Source organism: Silurus meridionalis, chromosome 27, assembly GCF_014805685.1.
Source record: "Silurus meridionalis isolate SWU-2019-XX chromosome 27, ASM1480568v1, whole genome shotgun sequence".
In the NCBI taxonomy this organism is placed as follows: domain Eukaryota; kingdom Metazoa; phylum Chordata; class Actinopteri; order Siluriformes; family Siluridae; genus Silurus; species Silurus meridionalis.
This window is the reverse complement of record NC_060910.1, coordinates 14,277,348-14,287,347: the sequence shown is the minus strand read 5'-3', so window position 1 is coordinate 14,287,347 and position 10,000 is coordinate 14,277,348. Positions and strand designations below refer to the sequence as shown.

General features: G+C 35.5%; 1 protein-coding gene across 2 annotated transcripts in view; it reads right to left on the bottom strand.

Annotated features, from left to right (window-relative positions):
- Positions 1-10,000, bottom strand: part of hs3st1l2 (heparan sulfate (glucosamine) 3-O-sulfotransferase 1-like 2) — a 30,916-nt gene that overhangs the window by 16,644 nt on the left and 4,272 nt on the right. Inside the window, exon 2 of one of the 2 annotated variants that reach the window (XM_046841158.1) lies at positions 9,152-9,222. The exons of the other annotated variant lie outside the window; for it this stretch is intronic. The gene's annotated coding sequence lies outside the window, so the exon portion shown is untranslated. The remainder of the gene's footprint in view (positions 1-9,151; positions 9,223-10,000) is intronic. 2 annotated transcript variants of the gene reach the window in all.

Here is a 10,000-nt window from a genome sequence, read left to right as displayed (position 1 = left end):
ACAGTCAGACAATTTAGTACTCTAGCAGACAAAGAAGGAGACAAAAGATAAAATGTCGTTGCACGAGGGGTTCCATGTGGTTTTTATTTACATTTGCATTTACATTTGCATTTACATTTGCATTTACATTTGCATTTACATTTGCATTTACATTTGCATTTACATTTGCATTTACATTTGCATTTACATTTGCATTTACATTTGCATTTACATTTGCATTTACATTTGCATTTACATTTGCATTTACATTTGCATTTACATTTGCATTTACATTTGCATTTACATTTGCATTTACATTTGCATTTACATTTGCATTTACATTTGCATTTACATTTGCATTTACATTTGCATTTACATTTGCATTTACATTTGCATTTACATTTGCATTTACATTTGCATTTACATTTGCATTTACATTTGCATTTACATTTGCATTTACATTTGCATTTACATTTGCATTTACATTTGCATTTACATTTGCATTTACATTTGCATTTACATTTGCATTTACATTTGCATTTACATTTGCATTTACATTTGCATTTACATTTGCATTTACATTTGCATTTACATTTGCATTTACATTTGCATTTACATTTGCATTTACATTTGCATTTACATTTGCATTTACATTTGCATTTACATTTGCATTTACATTTGCATTTACATTTGCATTTACATTTGCATTTACATTTGCATTTACATTTGCATTTACATTTGCATTTACATTTGCATTTACATTTGCATTTACATTTGCATTTACATTTGCATTTACATTTGCATTTACATTTGCATTTACATTTGCATTTACATTTGCATTTACATTTGCATTTACATTTGCATTTACATTTGCATTTACATTTGCATTTACATTTGCATTTACATTTGCATTTACATTTGCATTTACATTTGCATTTACATTTGCATTTACATTTGCATTTACATTTGCATTTACATTTGCATTTACATTTGCATTTACATTTGCATTTACATTTGCATTTACATTTGCATTTACATTTGCATTTACATTTGCATTTACATTTGCATTTACATTTGCATTTACATTTGCATTTACATTTGCATTTACATTTGCATTTACATTTGCATTTACATTTGCATTTACATTTGCATTTACATTTGCATTTACATTTGCATTTACATTTGCATTTACATTTGCATTTACATTTGCATTTACATTTGCATTTACATTTGCATTTACATTTGCATTTACATTTGCATTTACATTTGCATTTACATTTGCATTTACATTTGCATTTACATTTGCATTTACATTTGCATTTACATTTGCATTTACATTTGCATTTACATTTGCATTTACATTTGCATTTACATTTGCATTTACATTTGCATTTACATTTGCATTTACATTTGCATTTACATTTGCATTTACATTTGCATTTACATTTGCATTTACATTTGCATTTACATTTGCATTTACATTTGCATTTACATTTGCATTTACATTTGCATTTACATTTGCATTTACATTTGCATTTACATTTGCATTTACATTTGCATTTACATTTGCATTTACATTTGCATTTACATTTGCATTTACATTTGCATTTACATTTGCATTTACATTTGCATTTACATTTGCATTTACATTTGCATTTACATTTGCATTTACATTTGCATTTACATTTGCATTTACATTTGCATTTACATTTGCATTTACATTTGCATTTACATTTGCATTTACATTTGCATTTACATTTGCATTTACATTTGCATTTACATTTGCATTTACATTTGCATTTACATTTGCATTTACATTTGCATTTACATTTGCATTTACATTTGCATTTACATTTGCATTTACATTTGCATTTACATTTGCATTTACATTTGCATTTACATTTGCATTTACATTTGCATTTACATTTGCATTTACATTTGCATTTACATTTGCATTTACATTTGCATTTACATTTGCATTTACATTTGCATTTACATTTGCATTTACATTTGCATTTACATTTGCATTTACATTTGCATTTACATTTGCATTTACATTTGCATTTACATTTGCATTTACATTTGCATTTACATTTGCATTTACATTTGCATTTACATTTGCATTTACATTTGCATTTACATTTGCATTTACATTTGCATTTACATTTGCATTTACATTTGCATTTACATTTGCATTTACATTTGCATTTACATTTGCATTTACATTTGCATTTACATTTGCATTTACATTTGCATTTACATTTGCATTTACATTTGCATTTACATTTGCATTTACATTTGCATTTACATTTGCATTTACATTTGCATTTACATTTGCATTTACATTTGCATTTACATTTGCATTTACATTTGCATTTACATTTGCATTTACATTTGCATTTACATTTGCATTTACATTTGCATTTACATTTGCATTTACATTTGCGGCATTTAGCAGACGCCCTTATCCAGATACACACAGACACACACACACATATACACACACACACTTCTCCAAACATCTGCAGATTGACAGCTCTCAGGTCTTTGTCTGTTAGTTATCCTAACACTATTCTAACTGTTTACCAGCATCTGTTTTCAATTCAGTCTTTATTAATCTAACACAAACGTCTGAATCGGTTTTTACACAAAAATATATTTACACTGGACCATCACACCTACTGTATTTGTTTATATATATTTTTATATATATATAAAACTTGGATATATTTTAGTGTATACAATGTGCAGCTTGTATAGCAGTACAGATTTACTGTCCTCTGAAAATAATACATAAAATAAAAAACTGTTAACAAAGGTGAGTAGACCCTAAGTTTTTAACAGCTGTACATTTTGCAACCATGCAAAGCCACATGTCCTATTCATAATGTTCATGTTTTTGTCTGCTTGATAGGATGATACAAATTTGTGTATCTTGTATTAGAGCAGTTATATTTTGGTGCTTTGAGTACAGTTCTCTCATACTGACCATTGGTTCAACTTGTCACCTTATGGCAAAGACTCTCTGAGGATTTGAGAATTAGCATTGCTGCGCTCCACAAAGATGGCCGAGACTATAAGAAGATCGGCCAGGGTCATACAGAGGTTTCCACTCAGAACAGGACTAACAAGGGTCCATCAAAGGAGTTGAGTCCTTGTGCTGTGTGTGAGGTGCAATAGCTGGTTTAAAAAAACAGACAGGAGTGCTGCCAGCATTGCTTTAGAGGCTGCAGAAGTGGAAGGTCCACTTGCTAGTGCTCACACATTTTGCCACACACTACAACAAGTCTGTTTGCAGGCCGTTGTCCCGGAAGGAAGCCTCTTCTGAAGCAGGCTCACAAAAAAGCCCACAAACAGTTTGCTGAAGAACAACCTGTACAAGAACATGAATTACTGGAACCACGTCCTGTGGTCTGATGAGACTAAGATAAACTTGTTTGGTTTAGATGGTGTCCAGTAACAGCAGCAATCATGCATCCACATACTATAAAGCTACCACCACCATGCTTGACTGCAGGCAGGACACAGTTTTCTTGGTACTCCTCACCAGGGGGTCACAACACATACTGGACACCAGTTCATTAAAGAAAAAGGATTCTAACATGTACTGTGGCATTCTGAAGATAAACATGATGCCCTCCCTTCTGAAACTGGAGTGGCCAAGTATGTCTCCAGACCTGAACTCTATTGAGTACCTGTGGGGCATCCTCAAGCAGAAGGTAGAGGAGTGCTATGTGTCTAACATCCAGCAGCTCCATGATTTCATTATGGAGGAGTGGAAAAGAATCCCAGCAACAACCTGTGCAGCTCAATTCATTCTTAACCAAACAAATTTTATGAAAGCACGATTAATGCAGCACACATTTCTGTTTGGCCGTTTTTAATAAAAATATAAATAAATAAATATATAAGAGGTCAAATTAAAACCTTAAATGCAACAAACATTTATTCACAACATCCTTTGTTTACTCACATACAAAATAAAATCTTTTTTTATCACTAAACATCTGTTTTACTGATGCAGCAAGTCTCAAATCAAGCACAAAAATCCGCTATGGTGCACACATCTGGCAATCAAAACAGTCTGTGTGTTGCACTGAAGGTTTTAATTTCACCTCTTTAACATTCATTTATCTTTGGGTTTTGTGTGTGTAAGAGAATGGTGTGTGCACAAGTGAATTGACTATATAATGTTGGATAGCAACATCAATATGGTCTGGATGAGAGTGAGGGTCCATGCCACTGGTAATCTGTCTCACAGTAGGGGTGGTGGGTTAAGACGTGAGAATGGCAGATGGCGGTTAGATGAAGCTGGTCAATATGACCAAACACCACTGAGCCCCAGAGCCACAGTGCTTCTGTAAGGTCAGAGTGGCGTGACAGATGACCAGTTATATGTTTTGCTTTGGGGAATACATGTTTGGATATGAGAGGAATGTTATGACCTGTTGCAAAACCACTGCCTGGATCCTAATGATATGAATGCATGCAATATGACTAAATTTAGCAGGGAGGCAAATACATTTATACTACACTGAATTGATCACAGCAATTTCTATCTAAATTTCTTTTCTTCATTGATTAATCAGTATAAAACACTAGCTTTAACTATATTGATGTTGCAGTGTGTTGTTCTTGTTCTGTATTTTGATCTGATCTGTTACACCTTGGCCATTCACCATTGTCCAGTGCATTGTTTAATCAATATTGACATTTAAGGTCCAGAACCCAGAATCAAGCAGATACTCAAAATATATAACAATATAGGAGAAAATTACTTACTAAATGAAAGATGAGGCAGAAATAAATATTGACACTAGACCAGGCTAAATCAAGGCAGAAAATCTAAAACACTTATTCAAAACAACCTGAGGTTAAAAAAATCCTCTCAAAATAATAACACAAAGCAGACAAAAGTAACACAAATGCTTACACTAAACAATAAACAAGGCAGAAGTCCCAGCATCAGCTGCACCATAAACACCAGTGTGGTTCAGCTAAACACCACATGGAATGAGAGAAAACACATTTCCACTGTTTCTCTTTATCATTTGTTTTAACGGGTATTTATTAGAAGTTGTTCGGCTGAGGTCATTTTCATGGGGGAACAAGACAGAAGACACATGTAGAGCTCCTCTGAACACCATATCCACAGCTGATGCCACAGTTGGTGCCATGTTACAGCCAAATGAAGCCCATGGTGATGAAAATGGAACAGTCTGACAGTTCAGTGCTAAACACGCATGAAAGCACATCACAATATGTCCATGTTTTTATAATATAGGATGTTCATTTTGGTTTCAGAAGAATTTTGATTAAAATCACACAGTCCAAGAAGATTTAATTAGCGCTGATGGACTGAGACCCTGATGTTGAATTAGATATACAGAGTAACACTGTGGCTTTTTGGAAAGCAGATGCGTAAAAAAAATTATAAATAAATAAATAAATAAAAATTCATGTAAAATTGGAGAATTACTTTGGGTCACCATTTTGTTGCAACTTCAATCAATAATTCTGATATCAAAACAAGCACAATAGACTGAACTGTGTCTACTGCTGCTACTGTTAGAAGCTACGGATCACAATCCACTCATGGGCTTTGATGGCAAACTTGGAAAATAAACAGATAGCGGTGAAACTGGTTTGATGAAGCGAACAGTTGGAGGGTGAGAAACGGTTGGTGCCAAAGAAGCATTTCCCAGTCTCGTCTTGCAATGCCAATTAGTGTTGCAGGGAGAGAGTTGTCTAGAAGATGGATGAATAGTGCTGTCAAACTGGGAGCAGATGCCAGACATTGTGTGTGTGTGTGTGTGTGTGTGTGAGTGTGTATGTATGTGTGTGTGTATGTGTGTGTTTGCTCTCTTGCGTCTGTGAGTCTCTCAGCAACTTTGCCATCTTGAGGTAATTTGTTTGGTTCCACTTTTTCGCTCCTTTTGTGTCTCTACGTTTACTATGCCAGGTCCATTTTGTAGATACATCCACAAATCTCCATCACCAAAATTTTGATCCAAAAAAAAAAGATTTGTTGGTTATAATTTTTTCACCTCGTTTGCTAACTTTAATATTTTGTGCTTTGTTTTCTTGTACTCTCATTTAAATGGTTTCTTGTAAAACACCTCCTCATAGAACCTTTTTTCAAATGGAACCTCTTTCTTATAGAAGGGTTTCTTCATAAAGACAGTTGCTGTCAAATATGTGAAACTCCTAGGATCCTAGCAATTTTATTTTATAACAATGTAATCTGAAGTATATTTTTAAGAGCAATTTAGTCATTTATAAATCTTCCTGTATCAGACTGTCATTACTATACATCTTTAAATTTGCCTGAGTCCTCAACCAGGATTGAGTTATTGTCATTGCTGTTTCATTCATATCAGTCAGTGGTAATGTCAGTTTTAGTGGTAGTGTAGCATCACAAGCTCCAATTATTTAGTATTAAGAATTTTAAGAGAGAGACAACAGAAGAACATATGAGTGTATCATGGATTAAATCTGCTGTTTTGTAAGTTTGCCGGTGCTTCAGTGAATTAAATATTACTATACAGTTACAAGTATGGCATAATGTTCATGAATTAAACACAGTTAGCATTCTGACAATCTGCTGTGATATGAGAGGAATGAAACATTTTGTAATGTAGTGGTGAATAATGAACATTTGGAGTAGTAACTGTAACTCCAGTTTGTGCCACATCAGCCCATTCAATTGTTGATTATATTCTCATGGTCGCACAACCCCAAGTGTGTATTCTTTATTTAACTTGACACCAAATTACATATATGGTTTAATATGCCACAATAAAACCTGAGAAAAAAAGTAAGTTTAAATTTGTCTTCACCGTGTGCTCAAACCCAGACAATGCTATACTATTTCTTTTGGGTTGTTAAATGTGTTTGATTTTAGAGTATAAGGGAGTAGACCCAGTAGTGCAGAACCTCAAAGTATAAAACAAGCACAGTACCATATTTCCTGTCCATGTGTTTTGTTTTAGCAAGATAACAGAGGTTGTGTTAGCGTTTGTGAGTTCTGATCTGTGGGAGTCAGCAGGGAGAACTAGAGGCTGTTGTTATGCTGTTGTGATGTGCGGCTATGGTTTTGTGCAGTCCTGCTGTGTTGTGTATGTCACGCTGATCTGCTTGGAGTTGTTTTGCGATGCGCTCGGCCGTGTCATTCTGCGTCATAATACATTGTGCTGTATAAGCTTATGCCATGCTGTGCCGCTCAGTGTTGTGTAATATGCCGATTATTTAGTACTATATCTTTAGGTACCATATCTTACAAGAACTTTAAGAGGCTTCTCTGTACTGAGGAAAGGACAAATAAGCAAGTTCAAGCAAATATCTTAAAAGTGAAGTTAATCAAAACCCAGTTTCTGACCCCCCATTTAACCTCCTCTTCTTCTTCTTCTTCTTCTTCTTCTTCTTCTTCTTCTTCTTCTTCATCTTCTTTTGGCTGCTCCCATTAGGGGTCACCACAGTGGATCTCCACACTACATCTGCCTCAAACCAACTACCTGCATGTCTTCCCTTACCACATTCATTAACCTCCTCCTTGGTCTTCCTCTTCTCCTTCTTCCTGGGTGGCTCCATTCTCAGCATTCTCCTACTGATGTACCTCATGTCTCTCCTCTGCACAAATCCAAACCATCTCACTGTCCCACTGTCGCTAAACCCTTGCAGGTCTCACCACAGTCCTAAAAACTTTCCCTATCACTCTTGCAAATACCCTTCTATCACAAATCACTCCTGCTATCTCTCTTCTCCAGCCACTCCACCTTGCCTGCACTTTTTTCTTCACTTCTCTAACACACTCTCCATTACTTTGCTCTGTTGACCAGAGGTACCTGAACTTCTCCACCTTCACCACCTCTTCTCCTTGCAACCACACCCCTCCACTGCCCTCCCTTTCATTCACACACATGTACTCTGTGTCCTCCAGGCTCTTCTTAACCGGCTTTCTACTCTCACCACAAATAACAATATCATCTGCAAACATCAAAGTCCACAGAAACTCCTGTCTGACCTTGTTTGTCAGCCTGTCCATCACCACTGCAAGCAAGAAAGGGCTCAGAGCTGATCCTTGATGCAGTCCAACCTCCACCTTGAACCAGTCTGTCATTCCTACTGCACACTTCACTGCTGTCACACTGTCCTTATTCATGTCCTGCACCACCCTCAAATACTTCTCTGACACACCTGACTTCCTTATACAATATCATTGGAGGAGTCACACATCTAGATTTAAACACTTAAGTATTCTTTTAAGCCCAGTTGTTGAAGTGTAACGATGAGATGTTTTAAGTTAATTCACCAATTTATAAGGTAAGGATGGGAAAACATCACAGCAACATTCATATAACAATGATGTATAAAGTTTATTAGGTTAGCAAGGTGCCTGTAACTCTGGATCTTAAAAAAAAAGTGGGTCATCGTCATTTATGATGTAACAGCAGGCCTACCCCAGATTCTGATCGAAGTTGTTCACATATGAAATGACATCATCAAATTGCTAAATATTGCCTTAAGAATAAAAAAAGAAAGTAAATGAGATCATATGGTATTTTGTTGAAGCCTGATGTTTACACCTCTACCCAGCTGTCCCATAGCTCTGTACTGTGCTATTTTGCTAGTTTGCCTCTTACTGTGCTCCTATATTTGGGTGCCACTGGCCACTTTCAGCTCTAATGACCCAAAAAACTACTTAAATCTATCTCTCTCTCTAGCACCCTCATATTCACACATGCACACTCTTGGGATTAAATGCCCACATACGCACGGTAACCAACAACACACTATGGTCCTAAAGCAATTTTCTTTTTTTTTTTTTTCTTACACTTATGTTTCGCCTTTTCTAAATATTTGTTCATTTTTCTGAGGCCAAAGTTTGTCAGAAATAACGCACAACAGTGCTCGTAATGACCACAGTGCTTCCCTCAGTTACACACACCCCGAAGCTTCTCACATCAACATCAGAAGAACTGTGTTCGGGACATTAAGCTCATAGCAGGGGTCATGATTGTGACTGAGAGTTTATGACTCTGAAATGGTTTTCCGCTGCCTCCCTCCCCAACCTCTTCAGTCCTCGAGCTTCGTATTGTACAGCTAATGAGAGATTGTGCTCACACAACTGCGACAAACAAAAACCTCAACAAGATGCTTTCTTGTTGCTTACCAAGGTCAGACAGAAGGTCCGGTTCAGTCAATGCTCAGTGCCATGGTGCTGCTCCATCTGGTATAATTTAACTAAAAAAATGAGAAGAATGAGCTAGACAAATGAAACATCTCATTCTGTGGTGCTGTTCTGAAACATATGGATCATTCTCATAGCTCATGCTATGTTCATGTTCAGTGTCTAGTCAAAGCCAGCGAGGAACACCAGGTCAGTCCATCTGTTAGTCAGTGGGATATCTGAGCACTCCAGCTTCCCAACAGCTTCAGGTGTGTGTATGTCCTTGTTAATGTAAAAAAAGTTGATGTAAAATACAAAGTTGTTGGATGTTTAAGCACATGACTTTCAAGCTGTCTTTTTCAGCAAATACTGAATACAGGTTGATGGATTAAATGCTTTTTCCATTTAAATCATCTTAATTACATTTGGGAGACACATTAACTCAGGGTCATTATGCATTCTATGTTAATTGATAATTAATTCAAATGCTTTTCCACGCTAATTACTTCATTATTTCAGAAAAAAAAAATAATTCAGTGTGTAAAGAAAATAATAATAAAATCTGCTATTTTATAAAAGACTTTTAATAATCATAATATTTCAAATGTACTTCTACTAAAATGTACTCTTCACACCTATTAATCAGAGTAATGTATAGGTATATATTTAGTGCATTTGCTGGCTGTTTTGGTTTGATTTTACAGAGTGCATATGTAAATGAACCTTCTGCGAAGAAAGGATGGCTAAAGGGCTGAATATGTGCTTGTAAAGTGTGCATAGGACAAAAATCAGCCAAGCATGGAGAACACAGAGCCGGGAGAATAAATGATTAGATAATTATATAAAACATTT